Source organism: Arabidopsis thaliana, chromosome 5 (assembly GCF_000001735.4).
Source record: "Arabidopsis thaliana chromosome 5, partial sequence".
In the NCBI taxonomy this organism is placed as follows: Eukaryota; Viridiplantae; Streptophyta; class Magnoliopsida; order Brassicales; family Brassicaceae; genus Arabidopsis; species Arabidopsis thaliana.
Genome location: NC_003076.8, coordinates 11,078,394 through 11,102,540, shown reverse-complemented (window position 1 = coordinate 11,102,540; position 24,147 = coordinate 11,078,394). Strand labels below are relative to the sequence as shown.

Here is a 24,147-nt window from a genome sequence, read left to right as displayed (position 1 = left end):
AGGACGATTTTGGTTTAGGAATCAGCGAGGAGTGTCGATCAACACACTCTTGGTGTTGATCGACACCAGTTTTGGCCCTGCAGAAGTCCATGACACTTTCAAGTTTACAGAAGAGGAAATTTGCCCTAGAAAACTTTCCTATTTGCATTATTAGTCCCTGAACGTTTTTAGGGTTTTATATATTGTTTTTAGACCTATGTTTCTTTTATCAAGTCTTTTATCAAGCTTTTGCAAAACCCTGTGACTGAGAGACATAAGCTATTCATCCATTGTTCTTGAGAGACTCATTCCAGTTTTTAATACAGTGAAGAGATCTTTTCTAACTCTTATCTCTATTGTTGTGTTTATGCTTTCTATCTCAATTATGTTGTTTGTTTCATTCAATATGTCTGAGTAGTCTGCTTGTTAGGAATAGGGTTTCTCATTAGGGATTCATATGGTTTAGTAAATTGCCCCCTTTGCTAGGTTATCTGTAGAATTCTTCATCTTTAATTATGTTTAATGCTAGATCTAGAGTAATTAACTAGATCTTGAATCCAGACAATTGATATGCCCGCCATATGTATCTGTAGTTGGATCTATTATTTGATGAGTCAAGTTTATAGGTGTGTAATAAGAATCGGCCTATCTACTAAGATGAACAATTGAACTCGCTAAGAATGCATATTTAGGTTGATAGTTTCTCGGCTTCTCCGGTTATTATTAGCTATAGATATAGGGAGTTTCGCGGCACGCCCACCGGTTATTCCATAATAAGAGTTTGAGTTTAACAATGGTTCGATAACAACCTAGCTTTCATTAGATCTACTAACCAATAGTTTCCTGAGAATACCCTGTTCCTAGGTCTTTATTAAATCGTTCACAACACAATCATCCTGCTGTCTTTTTACTTTGTTTTCTTTTATTTTCACTATTACCCTGCTAGCTTAATGTCGACATTCAACTTACTGTTTGAACAAAATAACTCCGTGAATTCGATCCTTAAATACTGAAATTGATCTCTTATTTGAGAGAGTAATTCTAGGTAATTTGAATCATATCAAATTTGGCGCCGTTGCCGAAGTTCTTCGGAATCATCATTGAGTTTTGTTTAGAGATTTCGTCTAGTTTTTACTTCTATTTTGTTACTCACGCGTTTCTTGTTTTCTTCTTTTCTGCGTTTCATGTCTATGCCTTGGCAAACAAGGAGCAGAAAACAGAAGGAGCTTATCAACTTGTCTGTTCTGGACTTTGGAAAACTTGAACGCACAAACCAAAAAACTCAGAAATTAGCAATGGCTGACAGAGTCATCAGAGCTGATGCAGAAGGAGTTTTGAGAGATGTGGATGGGCAAGCCTACAATGAAGTTGGTCAGAGATTGGATGATCATGGACTTATCCTACATGAGAACGCCAATGAGGATCAAGCGCGCCTCAATGCGCAATTAGCTGCAAGAGATGCAGCAGGGCTCGGTGTCGGGCGACACCAACTGGGTGTCGAACGACACAACAGAGGTGTCGATCGACACCAACACCAGATTCCTTCAGCTATTCCTCCAGCTGCGGAACCACGTCGTACTCTTGGGGATTTCAACAGGCCAGACTTGTTCTATGCTAATCGTTTAGCGATTGTACCCCCACCATTCCAGAGGAACGACTATGAGTTCAAGCCTGGCTACTTTGCTTTAGTTGGCCAGCATCCTTTCCATGGCTTATCTCATGAGCAGCCAATGGATCATATCGAGAGATTTGAGGACCTTGTTCTGAGCATCAAGGCTAATGGAGTCTCAGAGGACTACCTACTTTGCAAGCTCTTCCCTTATTCATTTGCTGGGGAAGCAGCTACTTGGCTGAAACAACTTAAAGTAGGTTCCCTCAAGACTTGGAGAAGCATCAAGATAGCCTTCTTGAAGAATTTCTACAATGATGCTAAGTCTGAGGAGTTGAGAAACAAGCTGTGTACCTTCACACAAGGTCCAGCTGAAGCTTTCAAGGCTGCTTGGGTTCGTTACAAGCAGTACCAACGAGATTGTCCACATCATGGTTTCAGTGAGGTACAACTTCTAAGTACCTTCTTCAGAGGAGTTGATTGGAGATACCAGATGGCTCTAAATGTAGCGAGCAATGGTAACTTCAACACACGTTACCCAGTTGACGTACAACCCTAATAGAGAACCTCGCTTGTAGCAACAGTACCAAGAATGCTGATTTTGAGAGGAAGAAGATTGCTGGAGCTATTGATAATAGGTTTTTAAAATCAATTATCCTAAAACACCAATCATGTCGTTGTAGTATTTTAGGTTGTCAATCCAAATGGGTGTGATGCTAACAATCAAGATGTGATCAGAAGTCACTAAGTCAAGCCAAGCAATAACAGGTTTTGGTGTGTTCTAGCAGTTCTAAGTGAACATGCAGAAAACAAAAATTCAAGCAGAAACAATAAAACACTCCACCAACACAGCTCTTTGCAGAGCACTGGGTGAGGTCGAGTGATAGGTCGACTAACAGACAGAAAGTATGACACAGATCCTCGACTGCACAGTCTGCTGCCAAACAACTAGGTGGTCGAGTATAAGGTCGAGTAACAAAAAAGAATTACAGAAACTAAGCAGCAGATGACAGGATACAGTAAACAGCAGTGGAGTAAACAATAAAATCAATCAAATAAAGAATTCCCGAGGATGGGGTAATTGAGTAGTTTCGTTTCCTCAGTTTACAGGTGACTGACATGCTCAATAAATTATCCCTAGACAACAAGTTCATTACCCAAATCTAAGTGCCACCGCAACAGAGACCTTCAAGTTAACCTAGTCCCAGACTCAATCACCATTGACGAGAGCTAACTTAACAGGCATTACGAATCAACAAGTTATAGCCAAATCGCTCCTTGCAACCAATACCTTGGTACATGGCCACGAATCTCTGGAATTAGTGGTTCAGACATTTCATCGAACACCTTTTGGGCGCGGAAATGTCTGGGCTCAAATTCCAGTTGATCAGAAAGCAATAGGCATTAAGAACAACTTATCCAGAAGGGATCTATCAATCCATACTCAACCACCTAGCAAACTGAGAATTCTACACTACTCTAACCCATCCTTAGAAACCTATTCACTACTCATACATCATTGCAGAGAACATAAACGTTGAACAGGATGAAAACATGATAACAAAAGTGTAATAGCAAAACGATAACAGGATGAACAACAGTAAACGAAATCAAGAACAAATACTGAATGCTGAATACTGAATAGATAAAGAGAAATCCGGATTACAAAAGGTCTAGAACACAGTGTCTGCGGAATAAAACTAGATAAAAAACTTGTTCTCGAAAATGTAGAGTACATGCTACTTATTGTGGATGTCGGATTCACACACTTAAGTATTTATTTATTTAGTGAGAAGGATTATTCTTGAGGACAAATATACTAGAAAATAGATAGATGATTATAGAGAAAACTATGAGTTTTGTAGAGAAAATGTGTATAGCTAATTTGCACAAAAATGTGTGTGTCTTTACATGGTCTTTGACCCATAATTTATACCCAAAGAATACATTTAATCCTCATTTACACACAATTATTCTACCTTAAATGTATCCGTTTCTAGTCTTTGAATTAATTATTCAACGTTCGAATTTGAAACCACTCCGGGCCTCCTGGACTTCACCCTTCGGCCCATTTGTCTTCTTCAATTCGAGTAGTCCTAACTTTGATGTTGCACCCACTTCGCCAATCAACATCTCGCCCATACTCTTACTTCGAAGAATCTTACGGGCCTTTCATCTTATGGGCCTCCCTTACTTGTGTAGCAATCTTTGGCCGGTCTTGAGTCCATGGTGCAGGATCCGATACCAACAATTAGCCCCCCAAGTCTTTCGAAATGATACTCCAGTTCGGAGGACTTTAATGTTCCAGAAGCAAAGATTGCGCCAAATGACTCTCTGATTTCCCGCCTAAATCACGTTATTGCTTTGATCTCGGAAACTCCTACAATTACTCGCGTTACATCTGTCACAATTATGACCGTATATTGTTTATTAACTATTAAAGCGGGGAAACTCTTCCACTTCCTCCACGACTCCCAAGACGGTTCCATCATCATCACTGGCAAACGTAAAGGTAAATTCACTTTACTCTTTCCTTGTTATTTTTCACGCTTTCACTCTCAAAGCAAAGTTCTTTTTTCTCTCTCCGAACCTTCAATCCCCTTATTCACTACACGATGAATTCTGAAATTGAAAGACCTGAATCCTCCTCTTTCGATGATGTCGGCTCTAGTAACGACCTTTGCATCCGGCCAAATGACATCGCCAGTCCCCACTATCAAACCACATGCACTCTCCAATCTCTTAATCGATTGGGAGATCTCTGTCGGATTCCGGCTGAAGTTATGAAGGACTCGCAAATGCCGGAGCCCACTGAGTCGCCGGAGAACCACCGTCCCGGGTTCTTTTGCGTATACGAGATCTATTTCAAGGGTTGCGGCTTGACTTCTCCCCTTCCCGAAGCCCTCGTTCGATACTTGTCAGCCCTTGAAATCGCCTTGCCCCAATTAACCCCCAACCTCCTCCGGACTATTATGGGGATTATCACTGTCGCGGAGGAAGCCAGATATGTCATCGGGGTTCCCGAACTGATTGAACTTCTCAGTGTGAGGAGTTCTTCAAAGAAGGTAGGATACTTCTCGGCCTATCTGAACGCCAACAGGAACCTCATCTCGCATCTCCCTAATAAGGACGAGAACTGGCATCACTCGTGGTTCTTAATCAAAAAGAGCCATGCTTCGATTGGAAACCTTTCGGACTTGCTCTCCTCGAAGTGGACTACTAAGCCCGATAGATGTTAGGTCATGCATATGACCCTTATTTACTTCTTGCCTTATCTGACCAACTCTTAATTTTCAATTCGCAGCTTTCATCGCACCGACCCTTCCGACTGTTGAATTCGCCGAAGGGGAAACTCTCTGGAACTCTCTGGAACTCCTTTACTCTCGACCGATTCGTAGAGGCGAACCACAAGCTAAGCATGAGCCCCCCTGGACATCTTCTCCAACTGCCATTGCCCCCTCCCTTACCTCAAGGGACTTCTGCTCGGGTCATCGCAGCTCGACGCAAGACGCTATCCAAGTCGATCGTGGAGGCTTGCAAAACGAACAAATCATTCCTTCAATCCGCAGTCGACAAGAAAGAATATAGCAGAACCTTGCTAGTTGACAATGGCAGCGCCGAAGGGGCAAAATCTGCTGGTGCCTACAGACCCATTCCTCACCGCGAAGGCCATAGCGGCCAGTCATCCCGCAGAGAACGATCACCGCGCCGCGAATCACCTCGGCCTGCCTCCCGAACTAGACTAAGCAGCGAGCCGCTTGCTGACCTGATTCGGAAATAGAGAGACAGATCAACCCGGGGTAGCTCCTCCCCCAAAAGAGATAAGACGAGAGCCCGAACTGATCGCTCTCCTCGGCCATCGCCACCACCCCGCTCTATGGGCCCTCGTCCTCCAGTCACCGTATCTCCTTTGTCTGGATCCAGAGGTGAAAAGGACGATCAGAGTGCAAACCCCCGGTGAGAAGAAGCTGAGGTCCGAGATGCCGGAACTAAGGCTGTTTTTGTTCCTCAGACCAAGTCGTTCACGGGTTAGAAATTACCTTTTATTTTTTTTTCCGGCCTTATCATTTCGATTAATTGACTTAACGCTCCTTGCCTGGTCCAACCCTTTCTTTATTCTAACAGCGATGAAAACAGAGGGAAACGTCTTTCGGTGCTTCAAAACTTGAAAAGACACCATCCTGCCAGCCTTTGATAGGTGGCGTCCTGCAATTCGCAAGCAATTCCTACTCCATGCCCATCACTCATCTCGGGTTAGTTCTCTTCACCCATAATAATTCTTTAAACTTTAATCCTCCACTTAGATGCTAACTCTTTTTTGTTACCACTTGGTTCAGGCAAACGGCGAACTCAATGACATGATTGAGTACTACGAGAGACTGTTGCTAGACAGGGAAAAGGAGGTTATGACGTGGAAAGACAAATCTTCGTCCCTTGAGTTCGATCTCCGTTCTTAAATGATGCCAGGTTTAGATTGGGCTGGTACATTCCTAAACTTTTGAAACCAATACACAGCGAATTACTCTTGTATTTTTCCTAATCCGAGATAATTGCCTCAGGTGCTAGCGATCCCGTGGAGCTCGAAGCATCCATCGTGCCGACGACAATTCCGGAGGCGGTAACCACCCCGCCAGAGATTCCTCCATCCACGAACTCGGAGACAGTGGTCATCGAGGACGATGATGGTTCAGATTCCAAGGTTCCTAGCGAGCAGCCTACTACTGGCGAGCCGGGTGAGACTGAGATAGCTGCCGCCGATTTAGTTGATCCTGAGTCAGCTCAACCCGAACTCGAGGTGCCTGAGAACCTGTAGTGGCTGTGTCCACTTAATGGGGATTGTCCCTTTTTGTTAACAGACTAAAAGTTTACTATTACTATTTTACCTGCCTAAGTAGGCTAAACAAATACTTGGCCTGAGGAGGCTTTTAAATCTTTATTATTATTTTTTAAGACTATGAACCCAAGAGGGTTTTCTTTGCGCTCGATTCAAGTATGGATTGGCAAACTCCACCTTTTATATAGCATTTTTGTTTAACCATGTTGTCAAGTCACGAGATTCGTAGGTTGATCAGACCTATCTCTAAGAAATGCGGACTTGAATCCGCGAACTCCCCAACTCGGGTTTAGTCTGTTCGACTTATTTACTGGGCTTCAGCCTTTGTTAATATATATATATTTTCTTTATTTAATGATCCGCTTGTCTTAAATGCGATGGCTGCCATTTCCTTCCTCGCAAACCAAGAAAAGTGTCACGCCTCCAAGGCAATAATTGCCTTTTCCTCGAATCCCAAAAATGGTTAAATCCATTCGGACACGCCACTATTATTAATTTTGTGGTTTCGAGTAAACCCTAAACCACTATAAATAAGAACATAAACTTTCACAACTCTCTCAAAATATGATCTCAGAAATTTACTTGGTAAACACCTCTAGAATAGAAAACGAAAGAGCCTCCACCGTCTGTCCCTTTGATCCCGGAAGTCCATTGTTTCTATCCGGCAATGGCTTCGAGCCCGCCGGTGTTCTCTTTCCTCAAGCCTGCTGCCCCTTCCCCTCGAAAGACAAAAAGGAGGCGTACGATTTTATGGATAAGGTAAATCCTCCTTCCTTCTTTTTTCCGGAAAAACTTTACTCGTATTTAACCAGTTCGCATTCTAGGTCGTTGACAAGCATCGCCGCTTATGCGATGAAAGGCAACGTTTGGGCCTCAAGAGGCAAACGCTCAAGGCCCGAATTGCCCATATTGAAAGGAAGGTAAGGGCTATGGAGAGCGACCATTTTTAATGGGAGTGGAGGAACTTCGACTGCGTGGCAAAGATCCCGCACATGCTCCGGATGTACTTTTGTGCTCGAGGTCAAGTACCTGGTCCTGTAAACGCTCCGGTCCAAGTGATCCTGTTTGACAGTGAGGACTGTGACGACGACGTGGAGGATAGCAACCCTTGGAAGCGCGTGAATAATGAACCCGACGTGAATGTTAAAAACGAGGCGTCCACTTCGAACCCCGAACCGGCGATAAAGGAGCCTGTTCCTGAGCCCCTTCCCTAAATGTTCCCTGAAACTTAAACTCTTTTTATTTTCGCATGGACTTACCTACTAGGCTTCGGCCCATTTTATTTAAGGAAACTTTCCAACTTTCCTTGATTCATCAAATATTCGTTTTGGAGATACTCTTTGAATGCTGGGCGAACAAGGCGACGTGAATGCTTCCGCGAATCACTCCGGCTTTAAATGGAATCGCATCTTTGAAAGCTAAGAAACCTCCCTATAAATTACCCCTCTAGGTTTTTCTTCATTCCTCACTAAAAGTATTGTCCTTTTCTTGTGCAGTTATGGCCTTCAACCTACGATGCTCAGAATCCATGCCAGACTTTTCGAGGATCAAGATGATCGACGAGGACATTAATCAACTTCCGATGCTCCCCACTTCACAACTTTAGATCCCAGATCCGAGCTCCAGGTGCATTAATCAAGGACCTTTCGAGCAGAGATCAAGATATCGCGATGGCCTTTATCAAAGCTCTCGCAGCTCAACACAAAAAACGTTCAACGGAAAAGAAGAAACTTCGAAAGAAAATCAACCAAATGTTGCGGAGGGTCATTGTAACAACGAAATAGAAGCGGTATGTTAGACGCCCGCAGTCGGTCAACCCACGTTTCCAAAACAAATTCGTATGCCCGAGTCGTCCAACCACAAGAGTCTAGCTTCCCGCCCGTGGCCTAATGCTTTTCAACCCGTACTGCGGACGTGAGTTGTGTTAGTCCGGACAAGACTAATAATATCAGTGAGTATAACCATATAACTTTAGAAATCCGAATCTTATACTTATATATATATCATACGAGAAATGGTTACCAAAACATATATAGTTTTCGGATCCTCTTTAAAAACCATACATAATATACTTAGTAAGATCTTACAAAAAGCCGTAAAATCTACATTGGTTTGTCCTAAGTCACGAGCGGCCTCTACAAGGTTGGTTAACTAAGGTTTCCTGCACAAAAAGTAGCATCATAAGTAATCTAGTATTACTTAATGAGCCCCGGATCTAGACAGAACTACCCTAATACCTCTACCCTAAGCAGCATCGACAGATACTAATACTACGACCTAAGAAGAATAAATACGAATAATGCAAATAACACAAAGACAAAGAAAACACGCAACAAGCAAGACATAATGGACAAAGAAAAATGCATGCAGACTCGATTTCCTAATATGCAATGGACAACTAATGCAAGTATGCTTCTAAAAACCTAGGTAAGGCCTTCTAAGAATCCATGATCTCCCAGGACATGCCTCCATCTCTTAGACACAAAGTCTACAAGAGACATAGCATTCCTTAATACTACATCGTCATGTAGCGCCCGGTCGGTAGCGATCCAGCCCCTAGCCTTCGTATGCCATAACGGAACGGGGTTACACGCAACGCACAACATACGGACGGGATCCTCATGGTTCGTCTAATGTTAGTCATCTAATTAAAGACTACTAAAATGACAACAGACTCATATACTATTATGCAACTATCCTATATGCAAAACTATACTAATCAAACAATTAATCGTACTTAATTACCACTAATCGCGGTTAGTTCCCCTAATCTAGGTTTAACTAGTCCTAATCATGCTTAGAGAATACTAATCCTAATTAGGCATCACTAATCCTAATTAAATATTACTAAACCTAATTAACTATCCTAATCAGGTTTTAAGCGAATAATTAAGCTAACTAATCCTAATTAACCTCCTAAGCTATATTAAGGAAATAAACGAATACACTATCCTATTCACGTGATACTTCACGTGACTCAAGTACTCACAGGGATTTCCGAGAGGTTTGGCTTCTAAGGTCTTCTCCCGCGAGCTAGGCGTTTTCTAGTGGATTTTGGGTCTGAGGAACAAATGGGACGAAGTGGACTATTTATAGGGTCTTAAGTCGGTCAAAAGGTCGGCCAAAACAAGTAGGAGGTGGCCCGGACCAATCAAAATTCGATAAATGTCACTCCACGGACGCTCCGGGACACTAATCGGTCTCCGATTGGTTTCCTCCATTTTTTCCGGATAAACATCATCCAAAATGGATAAGCTCGACCCTAAAGGATAAGGATGACCAGAATTATGGATAAGCTTGAGCCTTAACGGATAAACATGAGCCACAGTTCAATCCTGGCCGTCCGTTTCTTCATTCCGGCGAAACCCACGATCTGTCACTGGACCGCAAGAGCATTGATAGGGGTCACTCCATCTCCAATGTCTCATGATGCTCCATGACATAAATCAAGGCTTCCTTAGGTCTATAACACGTTCCATGCCATAATTAACCAAGTAAGCTCGTTATCGTCACTTATCCGCATTCTTCGATCAATACCTTGACCATTCACGACCCATACTCATATCCCACTGCCCAAATGGATTCCCCTATGGTCTCCTAGTCCTTCTAAGGTTTCCTAGTCCTTCTAAGGTTTCCTAAAACTAAGGTTTTCTTAAGCTATCCTAGGTCTAAGGGCTAGCTTAATGGTTTCGAGGTTTACCGATAGTCGCATCGTAGCTAAGCTTAGTCCGTCTGTTGGAGAGTCATTCCTTTACCCGTAGACTTGATCCATTGCAATGCTCCTTACCCATGACTTGCCACATCAAATGGCCAAACTGATCTTGCCTTTTCTTGGCTTGATCTCGCATTTTACTCGATAGACTGCACGTCCGGCCGTATAGTCAAGGTCAGGGGCATTACAGTCAATGTGATATCAAAGGAGTTACACACCCTCAACTCTCACCCCGGAGATTGGATCAAACTTGGAATCGCTGAATTTGCCCGCATCCCGGATTGTATGATGCCCATTCTTGATCTCGCCAGTCAAGGGATCAAAGTGTTCTGCAAGATGAGAAGGATTTCCTAATCCGAAGTGTTTCTAAGATTTCAGCGTCTTTTCTTTGTTTTCTCTTTGAATAAATTTATCCTTGCTTCCTGCTTTGTATGTTCGCATAGTCGAACTCCTTATTTTTATTCGTACGTATAATCGAACTATTCTTCAACATGAATAAAACAAATTTTATTAATAGCTGAACTCGTTTCCGAGATGCCTACATACCCATTTCGAGATCAAGCCACACCGTAGTTCATGTACAAAGAATGCGTGTGTGTTTTTAAACATAAAATTTCTTCAAGTTCACCACATTCCAAGGACGTTGGACTGTCTGTCTTCTAAATCTTTCAATTTGTAAACACCATTCCAGACCACCTCGATAACAATGTAGGGACCTTCCCAATTAATGCCGAGTTTGCCTGCTCCTTCCTCTTTCTTGTTATCGAACACACGTTTCAAAACATAATCGCCCACAAAGAAAGGTCTGCTTTTGACTTTTGAATTGTAATACCGAGCTTCCGCATGTTGATAATTCTGAATTCGGATCAAGGCCTGATCTCGCCTCTCGTTGATGGTATCCAGCGAGTCGTGGAGCATCGCAGAATTCTCTTCTTCATTTAGAGGAGCTTATGTTCGACGAAGTCCTGGTACATTGAGCTCAGCTGGAACAACTGCCTCCATCCTGTACACCAATGAAAACGGGGTTTCTCCGGTCGAGCGCCTAGGAGTTGTGCGATATGCCCATAAAAATGGCTGAAGTTCGTCATACCAGCCCCCTTTTAAATGACTTAGACGTTTCTTAAGATTGCTTAAAATTGTCTTGTTTGCAGCTTCAGCCTGACCGTTCCCTTGTGGATACCGTGGAGTGGAATAACTAACCTTAATCCCCAAATCCGAGCAAAATGCTTCAAACTCGTGTGAGATAAATTGTGGTCCGTTGTCAGTAACTATCTCGTATGGAACGCCAAACCTGCATATGATATTCTGCCAAATGAAAGTCTTTACCGCCGAATCTTTAATGTTTACATACGCTTCAACTTCAAACCACTTCGAAAAGAATTCTTCGATAGACAAAATTTTGCGCTAACGATTCTCATTTTTCCTAGCTTGCCATCTATTTTTTGGGAGCTCGCCTGTAACGATGTAATGCTTTATTGGCTCCCTCCAATCAGCCCCCAATCTTTAGTCGGAATTTGGTCGATTTCGTGAAATATCCGAGCTTCTGGTTCGGGATGCTCATTTGGCGCTAGTATGTCTTCATCAACCCACGGTTCGGTTCTAGCTTCGACTGTGGTGTCCGAGGTGATTTCTTCTATTGGTTCGTCATTTTCTTCGAGTCCACTATCTTCTTGCACAGTAGGCTTAGGTATGGTTGTCTCTTTTGACTTTCGCCTTTTGACAGGTGGTAATTCAATAACAGGTTCGCCGCGATCTCGGGCTGCAGCTCAGGACCTTGTGACGACGAATGCCTCCTTTTCGTCCTTAATGCTCCTTTCTGAAATACACTCTACTGGAATGATTCTTTTGACTTCGGGATCAGATGTTGATGCCAGGGCTGCTAGTGCATCTGCAGTAGTGTTTTCTCCCCGTGGTATGCGAATGAGTTTGAACTTCTTATAGTTTTTAGCCAAGTCTTTGACCACCTCAAGATATGCCTCCATTCGTGATTCTTTTGCTTCATAGTCACCATTGAACTGGTTAACAACTAGTTGCGAGTCACAGTAGGCGACCAACTCATCGGCCCCAACTCCTTGTGCCAACCTATGTCCAGCAATCAATGCTTCGTACTCTGCCTCATTGTTAGATACAGTAAATAACAATCGAAATGACTGCTCAAGGATTTCCGAAGTGGGAGATTCTAATTTGATTCCCAACCCGGATCCATTTTTTGATGACGATCCATCAACATGCAACTTCCAAGTCTGATTTGGCGGTTGCTCCTGCCCTCCGAGTACCGGTAACTCTGTTAAAAAATCGGCAAGGACTTGAGCTTTCATGGCAACTCGGCTCTTGTACTCTATATCATACTCACTTAATTCCACCGCCCATTTCGCCAATCTACCGGACTGGTTCGGGCTATGGAGAATAGTTCGATGTGGTTGATTTGATAATACTTCGATTGGATGGGATTGAAAATATGGTCGAAGCTTCCGAGCTGAGGTTACTATTGCAAGTGCAAGGTTTTCCATCATCGTATACCTTATCTCAGGATCCGTCATAGATTTACTTATGTAGTAAATTGGTTTTTGCTCTCCCCGGTCTTCTCGGATTAAGACTCCGCTAACCGCATGGTCCGAAACTGAGACATATAGATAGAGTTTTTCGTCTACCTCTGGTTTGGACAATACGGGTGGAGAAGTCAGATACGCCTTTAGCTGTCTGAACGCTTCTTCACACTTCTCATCCCAAAGAAATTCCTTGTTTCCCTTTAGGATTTGATAGAAGGGTAAAGATTTATCGGTCGACCTCGAAATAAAACGATTCAATGCTGCAATCCGACCAGTTAGCCGTTGTACTTCCTTAAAATTTTTTGGAGATGACATGTTGAGAAAAGCGTTGATTTGATTTGGATTTGCCTCAATTCCTCTCTTTCTGACAATGTAGCTAAGAAATTCCCCGGATGGGACTCCAAATGTACACTTCGCCGGATTCAACTTCATTTGATATTGGTTAAGAATCGCAAAACACTCTTCTAGATGTTTCACGTGATCTTCCTTTTTTAATGATTTGACTAGCATATAATCGATGTAGACTTCCATTGTTTTTCCTAGATGTTCGTTGAACATCTTGTTAACCAGCCGTTGATAAGTTGCTCCTGCGTTCTTCAACCCGAATGGCATAACTTTGTAACAATAAATGCCCCTATCCGTGATAAACGAAGTTTTCTCTTGATCTTCCGGATTCATCATGATTTGGTTATATCCCGATAAAGCATCCATAAAGGACAACAACTCATTTCCGGCGGTTGATTCCACAAGATTATCTATGTGTGGAAGTGGGAAACTATCTTTTGGACAAGCTTTGTTGAGATCTGTAAAGTCAATGCACACTATTCTTTCCATTCTTCTTTTTGACCACAACGGTGTTTGCTAACCAATCCGGATATTGCACCTCCCTTATAGACCCAATCTTTAGGAGTTTATCCACTTCGTCGTTTACTGCTTTTGCTCTCTCCAATCCGAGTTTTCTTCCTTTTTGTTTTACCGGTTTGAAGCTCGGATCCACATTCAACTCGTGACAAATTATATTTGGATCTATGCCGGGCATATCTGCTGCCGACCAAGCAAATGATTTCTTGTTCCTTTTTAACAGTTCAACTAAGGCTTCCTTCACCTCGCCAGATAAGGTAGCTCCGTTTCGAACTTTCTGATCCGGTTTGTCTGCTTCTAGAATTACTTCGACCACGACATCATCCACTTTCTGCCCGCTAGGGAATCTCGGGACTACTCCTTTCTTTGCGGGCTTCGTTAATTGCTATTGAATTTTTAATCGGTGGCTAGCTAAATAACAAGTTCTCGAAGCTTCTTGATCTCCCTGAATTGTTTCCACTCCGCTCGGAGTTGGGAATTTGAGGCATTGGTGATAAGTAGAGGGGACCGCTTTCATTTGGTAGATCCATAGAGTTCCAAGAATGATGTTATAGGCTGCTGGTTTATCAAAAACGACAAAATCCACAATCTTCGAGATCTTTCCAGCCAAAACTGGTAGCTTGATTGTTCCGAGAGACATTAGCGATTCGCTTGTAAAAGCCACTAAGGGGGATGGCGGTCCTACCACGTCGGCCCTGCTTATCCCCATCCTTTCCAAAGTGCTAAGAAAAATTAGATCGACCGAACTACCGGTATCAATGAGGATCCTCGATACTTCGAATCCAACGTAATTACAAGTGCATCATCATGAGGTCTTTCGAGATGCTGTGTCTCCTTTTCCTCGAATAATATCGAAGTGCCTTGAAAGTCTACTTCTTCACTTAAGCTTGATTTCAGATGAACATTGCGTCTATGTTTCTTGATTGCGCTAATGGAATCACGGCAGAGTTTAGATCCTCCAAGAATTACGTTTATTTTACCATTTAAAGTTCTTGGTTCCTCTTTGCCAGCCGGTCTTGGTCTTTTAGAGTTTTGAGCCTCTGAGTTATCCCTTGATTCATGATATTGCTTGACAAAGTTCTCCATGTTGAATTTTGAAATGTCTCCACTGGCCCATAATTCTGCGATATGCCTTTTAAGGATACTGCAGTCTTTGGTCAGATGTCTTGTGACTCTATGTATATCGCAGTACGAGGTTTCATCTCGGACCCAGGTATTTGACCTTCCTTTCCCCTGAAACTGCTTTCCGACGTTGTTATTGAATGGTTGTGAACCAAACTTCCTTGGTCCCTGATTTTCCCGAGGTTCGAACTTCTTTGGTGGAAAAGTGACCGCTAGTTTTGCTTGCTTATTTCTTTTTGCGAAAATTTCTTTTTCATCTTCGACTTCCATCCAATTGTTTGCTCGAAACAATGCATCCTGAATAGTATCAGGCTTATGAAGTATTAGATCTTCCTTAAACCTCGAATCATGACATAGTCCTTTTTGCAAAGCCGATAGAGCCGACTGTTGTGAGATCCTTGGGAGCTTTGAAAGCACGTTTTTAAATTTGGTGATAAAAGCCCGAAGTGTCTCATTCGGCCCTTGAGATAGATTCCAGAGGTCGGTATCGAAATGCTCTTATCCATCAGAATTGAGTATTGTTTTAAAAATACTGCCGATAGTTCGTTGAAATTTCTAATCGATCCTGGTTCCAACTGAGTGAACCACATCAGGGCTAGCCCACATAGATTTTTAGAGAAAAGCTTGCAATACCCTGCGTCTTCATCGGCTTCGTTTAGATCAACTCGCCCAGCGGCTATTAGAAAAGCTGCGAGATAGCCTTTCGGGTCTTCCAAACCATTATATGGTTCTAAGTTGAGTTTTTGATAATCTCTGATTCTCAAACTCGCAATTCGCGGGTGAACGGTGTTCGCCTAGCCTCCTCGATAACTTGGTTGATGTCTGGCTCCGAACTTGTAGCTTGATGGAATTTCGACCTCATTTCTTTGAGTTCCCGACTTACTTCTCTCATGGTTTCGAGCTGATCAAAGTTTTCTTGCTCGTGCTGATCATCGAACTGGTTATCATCTTTAGGATGCGTTTCTCCATATTCCGGTTGACTATTCGCGTTTGTACCATCCAGGGTCGTTTGATCGCTTGTTGCATTTCGTGGAAGGGAGTTTGGGGATCCGAAGATAGTCCTTCGAACTCTAGTAGAATTTCCCGCATTTAAAGAACGGACATGAGACGGAATGGTACTAACATTTTGGCTAAGCGATACCTGGGTTGTTTGCAGTGTTTCGACGGTTTTTTCCACGTTTGAAAACTTCTGCGCCATATCCCATAGTTTGTTGCATGGTCTTGAGGGTTTCGGCTATCGAAGCGTTGGTAGCATCCTCTCCATACATTGCGGCTTACTTCGGTTATGTAATACACAGAAGAAATCTGACGACTCAAGAATCCTCCGTCCCCACAGACGGCGCCAAAATGTGGATGTTAGATTCACATACTCAAGTATTTATTTATTTAGTGAGAAGGATTATTCTTGAGGACAAATATACTAGAAAATAGATAGATGATTATAGAGAAAACTGTGAGTTTTGTAGAGAAAATGTGTATAGCTAATTTGCACAAAAATGTGTGTGTCTTTACATAGTCTTTGACCCATAATTTATACCCAAAGAATACATTTAATCCTCATTTACACACAATTATTCTACCTTAAATGTATCCGTTTCTAGTCTTTGAATTAATTATTCAACGTTCGAATTTGAAACCACTCCGGGCCTCCTGGACTTCACCCTTCGGCCCATTTGTCTTCTTCAATTCGAGTAGTCCTAACTTCGATGTTGCACCCACTTCGCCAATCGACATCTCACCCATACTCTTACTTTGAAGAATCTTACGGGCTTTTCATCTTATGGGCCTCCCATACTTGTGTAGCAATCTTTGGCCGGTCCCGAGCCCATGGTGCGGGATCCGACACCAACACTTATAGCAAAATATTCCGAAACCCTAATACTTAAAACGACGCAGTATTGGGACGGATTAAGAACTGTACTCGACCCAGGTGGTCGAGTGGGAGGTCGAGTGAATAGATGGAGTCTTCTTTTCTTCCTTATGCTCGAGTGTCGGGTTGAGTGCGGAATGAAGAAGACTCTGAAGCTTGCCATCAAGTATGTAGTCGAGTGGTGGTGATGGTGATACTCGAGTTCCAGGTAGAGTGGTGTGATCGAGTGGTGATCTGGTGACGGAGATGAAGACACTCGACCTTGGGGTCGAGTGAGGTGATCGAGTGGTGGTCAGGTGATGGAGATGAAGACACTCGACCTCGAGGTAGAGTGATATGATGAAATCGAGAAGTCCTCTACTCGACCAGGGGGTCGAGTGGTCTCTTGAGGTCTTGAAGCTTCTACTCAACCTCGGGGTCGAGTGGTTTGACATGATTAGGTCCGCTTCTTCCAGTTAGCTCGTTAACAGCTCCAACTCACCTGAAATCAATACAAATATGCAACATGCATGCAAACCTATCCTAAACATGCAAAATGATGAGAAATGGTATAAAACAGTGATGATATGGTGCTAAAGTGATGACAAATGGATGCTCAAAACATGCAAAATACACACTTATCAACTCCCCCAAACTTAGTCTTTGCTTGCCCTTAAGCAAACAATCAAGAACAAGCTAGAGGCGATGTTTGAAAGCGGGGACTCAGAACCAAAGCACCATATAAACAAGATGAAATCAATGTCCAAGTTGATAGTTCTAAGCTTCGATATGGTCGAATTCTACTCAAAAACATTAGCCATGCCTTATTATCAATCAATCCGACTCATATGCTCGACCTACACATGTTTTAAAATCTACCAATCCGTTTAACATTCATTAGTTCTCGAACGTGATTCAAACAATGCATCATCAATGAACTCATTTGGCTAAGGCAAAAGGTCAAGAGACAAAGATGGTCCCTTACAGAATAGGCTTCAGTAACAGGGGATCTCTCAAAAATTGATTAAGCTTTAGTAGAATGCTAAAGGTAAGTCCCAAGCTATGCATACAGAGATAAGATCCCATCTACCCAGAGTATATCAAATGAAGGTCTAATGGTAATCCCAATATAAGACCCTAACTCTACCCTTTGCATTCATGAATCCTTTAAGCCCTTTTTCTAATCATTCTTTTCTTTTCTTTTAACTCTAGGAGAAGCTTTCTCAATACTTTGATACATCTAGCGGATTTGGATTTCTTTAACAACTAAGGTTCCTATTTTTAACATTTTAAAACCGAGGGCTTTTGCCCATCTTCAATAGCTAACAAGAACTCTTTCTTTTCTTTACAAATCCCAAAACCTTTACTAGACTTTTTCTGCTTCTTTAGCTTACTTCACCTAGAGTCTTTTACCTTTTATCATCAATGAATCAACCCCTTCTCTTCTTTTAAACACATCCCAACCCAAAGTATAAGCGCCCACCTAGTCATATCTAGTCTGAAAAATGTGAACTAGAACTACATGAGACACTATCTCTATCGTTACGAACCTAACACTTTCTACCAAGCTTAATCGGAATACGACCTCACAAACACTCACAAGTGATACATGGCTTGAAAGAAAGTCTAAGTTTGGGTTTGGGTTAACTGCTCTCATAAGAAGAGTCAGCTACTTGGATTAACAAGAGTGATCAAAATGAATAAGAAAATCCAAGTATTTTAGGGTATCCATGAGTTCAAATTTGATGCAGACATGATAATTAAAGATCAGATTCAGGTTCAAATTGATAGGGAATGGTATCAGATCATGACAGTGTGGTCGAGTAGAGCAATCTAGGCATGGTTCAGTTTTATTTCAAATTCATTGACTACGCAACAAACAACTAGCAATGAAGGAACTGAGTTTATCCGGTGAACCAAAATGCTTACAAGGCTATCTCATCATTATCCCCTATGCATATGCAACAATCCTAAATGAAACACTCTAGACTCGATCCTAAATGTAATGCAACTATATGAACACTCTTTTTTTGTGAAATCATTTTCTGAAATTTTTCAATTTTTTTTTTTTTTGGTTTTTCTATGCCTTATAGATGAATGCAGACTCAAAAATATACACAATGCAACATACACTTCCTGAGCCCTCCCCCAAACTTAAATCACACAGTCCACTGTGTGAATAAACTTGGAAGAGAGTACTCAGGACAAATCTAATCACAGAAACAAAATAAAGAACAAATCACAACAAATGATATAATACAATGGTGAAGTGAGGCGCTTACCTCAGTCGAAGAATGAACGGAGTTGGTCGTCAATGGCTGCCTGTGATTGATCCCAGGCCATAGATGAGCCGCCCTGTTCTGTATCAGCTCCAGCAGGTGGGTACTCGACCTCATCAGCTCTATGGCGGCCAGCACCGCCCTGAGTATACTAGACCTCCCTTCTTCTGCTGCGGCCAGCACCGCGGTCGAGTGACCTCCTGGCGTGGATAAGCTAAAACATGGTCTAGTATTTTTCATTGCTTTATGGTCGAGTATACTGCTTTACTCGTAGAGTCATAATCCATTTCACTCGGCTCTTTATACTTATCTCCTGAATACACTAACCAAATGCATCAAAATCAACAAGGAAAAATAAAGATATGTACAAAGATAGACATGGGATTTCCTCCCAAGTGAGCTTGTTTTAAGTCTCTAAGCTTGACTTCTCATACTCATTAGGCTTAGGGTGGGTTGCAGAGAGGAAATGTGGTCTCCTCTCCTTCTTGAGTAGAGTGATCATCATACTCATTAGGGTTTCTTGACAGGTCTGCAATTGGGTACTCAAAGGCTATGTCCTCACAGTAAGCTTCATTTTTATCAAGATAGTCTTCTCCTCTACACCATTCCGATGTGAATTCACATCCTTCTTTGCTGACAAGAATAGTGGCTCCATCGTGAGGGGCATCCTTGATGTTGAGTGGTACTTGGTTGGCTTTTCCATTGAGCTCCTTGATTTGATCCTTCAGCTCTTTCACAATATGTGTTAGCTCTTGTATGGCTTTGTCTTGCCATTTAGATCTCTCCTTGAGTTCTAACCAATCATCTGACGTATGAGTGCTTGCCATGAGTTGTTTGGTCGAGCATGAGCTTTCATGGCAAGTTGGAGGCTTCTTCGAGTTGTTGGTGGAATCAGTTGGTCGAGCATGTGTTGAACTTACTTCATTAGCTTTCATAACCTTTGTGTCAGACCCCATCAAGCCCTTGTAAACCTTTGAGCCAACTGTTGCCTTGTGTGAGTCTAATGACTTCTCAGAACTCAAAGTTTCACTAGGGAGATACCCAGCTTTACCACTCTTGGTGAAAACAGTTTTTGAGTTATTTGCTTCTTTAAGTTCCACTAGAAGTTCATCAACTAGCAGATCCTTTTCCTCAACTAAGAAGGTCTGTCCTTCTATTGTCGGCTTCTTCATAGCATCATTGATGTCAAACTTCATTTTAAAATCCTTTCCCATATTAAGATCAATCTTTCCTTGCTTAACATCTATGATTGCTCCAGCTGTAGCCAAAAAGGGCCTTCCTAAGATCAAGGGATCTTTTGGTTCTTCATCCATGTTCAACACTATGAAGTCTGTAGGCACCTCCACATTTCCAATCTTGATAAGCAAATCTTCTAATAACCCATGAGGTTGTCTAACCGACCCATCAGCCAAAATCAAGGAGATATTGCAATATTTATATTTGTTAAAACCTAACCTCTTAGCTACTGAGAGTGGCATTAGACTTACTGATGTTCCTAGGTCACAAAGGCATTTATTGAATGTCAATGAACCTAGGGAGCATGGTAGAGTGAATGAACCAGGGTCTCCTAGCTTCTCTGGTTCATCTTTCTCATGTATGATGGCACTACACTCATGGCTCATAACTGTTGTTTTCTGAACCTCTTGAATTCTCTCCATGATCAAGTCTTTAAAGAATTTTTCGGAATCCGGGATACGCGTGAGAGCATCAACAAGAGGTATCCTGGCTTCAACTTGTTTTATGTTCTTTGCAATAATAGCTCTGTACTTATTTTCTAACTCTTTCTTGTGTCGGCCAGGAAATGGAAGTGGGGGCTTGTAAGGATGAGGAATGAAGACTTTTTCTTTGTTTTTGACAACAACTGGTTTCAGAGCAGTTGGTGATGTTGCTGGGAATGTCGGTTGAGTAAAGTGGTCGAGTGGCAGCTCGAGTGACTGGTCGAGTGGCTGCTCGAGTGACTGGTCGAGTGGCTGGTCGAGTGGTTGCTCGAGTGGCTGCTCAAGTGACTGGTCGAGTGGCTGGTCAGCTTGATCTTTATTGAGACTGAAATCCTCCCCATCTTGGTATGCACTGTCCTCAGTGACTGACTTGGGTCTCTCTTTAGTGAATAACTCACTTCCACTCCTTATGTTGATAGCATGAACATTAGCATACTCCTGGGGATTTTGAATTGACTTCCCTGGAAGTCCCATAACTTTGGGAGGAGAGGTAGATGCGGATTGTCCTTCTAAGTATCTGACTTTGGTATTCAACGCCTCCACTTTGGCATTCAGGTCATTGTAGCTGCAGTTCATCTTCTAATGCAATTCAGATAACTTCTTAGCAATTTCCGTGGAGCTAGATGCTTGTCCCTGTAGCAGCTGTTGTACCATCTGTTTCATTTCAGCATCAGGTACAACAGGACCTTGGTTTTGCCGAGGTGCAAACCCAGGTGGTGGTTGCTGCTGGTAGTTCCCTTCAAATTGCTGCTGGGGAACAAAATCTTGATTGTAGGGAACAAAAGGTTTGTTCTGACCTTGTTGTTGTTGTGGAGGATACACTTGATCCTGAGGATTAGCAACGTTGGTGCTAGGGTAAGAGAGGTTAGGGTTGTTCATCTTGAAGTTGTTGTACCCTTTGTAGCCACCTTGATTGTTGATGTAGCTAACTTCTTCTAACTGGTTACCCTCCTCATCTTGGACTTGATACTGCTCGTCATCAACAAGGAAGTGCACATGCTTCTACTGGCTAAGAAGAATCCTGTCCAGCTTGTCATTCAGCGCTTTGATCTCCTTCTTGTATTTGTTATCAGAGTCAGTTGTGCCTCTGATAGTTCTGTCGTAGTCCTCGTTGTAATTACCATCTGATTGAGCAAGGTTCTCAACCAATTCCCAGCCTTCTTCAACATCTTTGTTCTAGAAATTCCCATTGTTGGCGGTATCCAGAAGCATTCTGATCCGTGGTAGAACTCCTCTGTATAGAGTGCTGAGCAGAGAAGCTTTCTTGAAGCCACGATGAGGGCATTGGTTGGTGTAACCCTTGAAACGCTCACATGCTTCACAGAAGCTTTCACCAGTCTTTTGTAAAAAGCCAGAAATCTCATTTCTGAGTCCTGCAGTTCTGGCATTGGAGAAGAACTTTGCTAAAAAAGCCTTTTTGCAATCATCCCAGGTGGTGACTGAGTCACGGGGCAGATTCTTTTCCCAGATGTGTGCTTTGTCGCCCAAGGAGAATGGAAACAAACGGAGCTTGAATCCGTCTTCACTGACACCATTGATTTTTGTTAGGTTGAAGAGCCTATCAAATTCATCCATGTGGTCGAGTGGATCCTCCATTGGCAGACCATGGAATTTATTCCCCTCAATCATCAAGATGAGACCACTCTTAATCTCGAAGTTGTTGTTCTGGATAGCAGGAGGTGCAATTCCTTTCCTCTGATGGTGGTCCCGTGGTGCATCTCCAGCACCAATGTTTGCAGGGCCATTCTGTTGATTTTGTTCGTCAGCCATTTCGAGTGGTTGTTGAGGTATAAGGTTGACTGTGTTTCTCCTTTCTCTGAGTTCACGAGCTAGGCGGCTGATGTTATCGTTGAAAAGGAGGTTCTGGTTGCCTGTTGATCGAGTTTGAATATAGCAGAGGTGTACCTCAACCGAGAAGACAACAAGAAAAACACACAGTCAGTAACTGAAATAAAAATTGAAAAAGAACTCTATCTAAGCAAGTCTGAAATCTCAAATGTAACAAACAAACACCCAATTGGCAACGGCGCCAAATTGATAATAGGTTTTTAAGATCAATTATCCTAAAACACCAATCATGTCGTTGTAGTATTTTAGGTTGTCAATCCAAATTGGTGTGATGCTAACAATCAAGATGTGATTAGAAGTCACTAAGTCAAGCCAAGCAATAACAGGTTTTAGTGTGTTCTAGCAGTTCTAAGTGAACATGCAGAAACCAGAAATTCAAGCAGAAACAATAAAACACTTGACCAACACAGCTCTTTGCAGAGCACTGGGTGAGGTCTAGTGATAGGTCGAGTAACAGACAGACAGTATGACACAGATAATTGACTGCACAGTCTGTTGCCAGACAACTGGGTGGTCGAGTATAAGGTCGAGTAACAAAAAAGAATTGTAGAAACTAAGCAGCAGATGACAGGATACAGTAAACAGCAGTGGAGTAAACAATAAAATCAATCGGATAAAGAATTCTCGAGGATGGGGTAATTGAGTAGTTTCGTTTCCTCAGTTTACAGGTGACTGACATGCTCAATAAATTATCCCTAAACAACAAGTTCATTAACCAAATCTAAGTGCCACCGCAACAGAGACCCTCAAGTTAACCTAGTCCCAGACTCAATCACCATTGACGAGAGCTAACCTAACAGGCATTACGAATCAACAAGTTAAAGCCAAAACGCTCCTTGCAACCAATACCTTGGTACAGGGCCACGAATCTCTAGAATTAATGGTTCAGACATTTCATCGAACACCTTTTGGGCGCAGAAATATCTGGGCTCAAATTCCAGTTGATCAGAAAGCAATAGGCATTAAGAACAACTAATCCAGAAGGGATCTATCAATCAATACTTAACCACCTAGCATACTGAGAATTCTACACTACTCTAACCCATCCTCAGAAACCTATTCACTACTCAGACATCATTGTAGAGAACATAAACGTTGAACAGGATGAAAACACGATAACAACAGTGTAATAGCAAAACGATAACAGGATGAACAACAGTAAACGAAATCAAGAACAAATACTGAATGCTAAATACTGAATAGATAAAGAGAAATCCGGATTACAAAAGGTCTAGAACACAGTGTCTGCGGAATAAAACTAGATAAAAAAAACTTGTTCTCGAAAATGTAGGGTACATGCTACTTATAGCAAAATATTCCGAAACCCTAATACTTAAAACGACGCAGTATTGGGACGGATTAAGAACTGTACTCGACCTAGGTGGTCGAGTGGGAGGTCGAGTGAATAGCTGGAGTCTTCTTTTCTTTCTTATGCTTGAATGTCTGGTTGAGTGCGGAATGAAGAAGACTCTGAAGCTTGCCATCGAGTATGTAGTCGAGTGGTGGTGATGGTGATACTCGACTTCCCGGTAGAGAGGTGTGATCGCGGTGGTGATCTGGTGATGGAGATGAAGACACTCGACCTTGGGGTCAAGTGAGGTGATCGAGTGGTGGTCAGGTGATGGAGATGATGACACTCGACCTCAGGGTCGAGTGATATGATGAAATCGAGAAGTCCTCTACTCGACCAGGGGGTCGAGTGGTCTCTTGAGGTCTTGAAGCTTCTACTCGACCTCGGGGTCGAGTGGTTTGACATGATCAGGTCCGCTTCTTCCAATTAGCTCGTC

The 24,147-nt window shown here is 42.5% G+C and overlaps 6 pseudogenes across 6 annotated transcripts; 2 read left to right on the top strand and 4 right to left on the bottom strand.

Moving 5' to 3' along the window:
- Positions 1–1,163: 1,163 nt before the first annotated feature.
- Positions 1,164–2,336, top strand: AT5G29041 (annotated as a pseudogene; the record flags this gene model as incomplete). Its single annotated transcript has 1 exon — positions 1,164–2,336.
- Positions 2,337–4,203: 1,867 nt separating this feature from the next.
- On the top strand, positions 4,204–7,636 carry AT5G29040 (annotated as a pseudogene). Its single transcript has one exon.
- Positions 7,637–9,840: 2,204 nt separating this feature from the next.
- On the bottom strand, positions 9,841–15,417 carry AT5G29037 (annotated as a pseudogene; the record flags this gene model as incomplete). Its single annotated transcript has 1 exon — positions 9,841–15,417.
- An 866-nt stretch (positions 15,418–16,283) lies between these two features.
- On the bottom strand, positions 16,284–16,970 carry AT5G29034 (annotated as a pseudogene; the record flags this gene model as incomplete). Its single annotated transcript has 1 exon — positions 16,284–16,970.
- A 1,827-nt stretch (positions 16,971–18,797) lies between these two features.
- AT5G29032 lies at positions 18,798–22,402 on the bottom strand (annotated as a pseudogene; the record flags this gene model as incomplete). The annotated part of the gene is made up of 1 exon: positions 18,798–22,402.
- A 1,131-nt stretch (positions 22,403–23,533) lies between these two features.
- On the bottom strand, positions 23,534–24,145 carry AT5G29036 (annotated as a pseudogene; the record flags this gene model as incomplete). The annotated part of the gene is made up of 1 exon: positions 23,534–24,145.
- Between the last annotated feature and the right edge of the window lie 2 nt (positions 24,146–24,147).